Source organism: Sinocyclocheilus anshuiensis, unplaced genomic scaffold (assembly GCF_001515605.1).
Source record: "Sinocyclocheilus anshuiensis isolate Anshui unplaced genomic scaffold, SAMN03320099.WGS_v1.1 scaffold481, whole genome shotgun sequence".
Classification (NCBI taxonomy): Eukaryota; Metazoa; Chordata; class Actinopteri; order Cypriniformes; family Cyprinidae; genus Sinocyclocheilus; species Sinocyclocheilus anshuiensis.
In genome coordinates, this window is record NW_015539907.1 from 339,662 (window position 1) to 339,892 (window position 231).

The following is a 231-nucleotide window of genomic DNA, read 5'->3' on the forward strand; positions in this document are numbered from 1 at the left end:
TAAATAAATAATATATAACCAAATAAATAAGAAACGTAGAACGTTTATTAGCAAAACGAGTAAGAAAGCTTGGAGGCTTATTTTACCTTGATGTAAAAAAAAATTAAAATAAATGACACAAAGTTTAAAGGGGTCATATGATGCGATTTCAAGTTGTGGTGTTCGGCCAATCACAATGCACTGGGTCAGCTGGCCAATCAGAGCAGACTGCGCTTGTCAAAGGAGGGGGCT

At 36.4% G+C, this 231-nt stretch overlaps 1 protein-coding gene across 1 annotated transcript in view; it reads left to right on the plus strand.

Annotated features, from left to right (window-relative positions):
- LOC107686324 (inositol 1,4,5-trisphosphate receptor type 2-like) overlaps window positions 1-231 on the plus strand; it is a 91,296-nt gene that overhangs the window by 45,344 nt on the left and 45,721 nt on the right. The window lies entirely within an intron of this gene.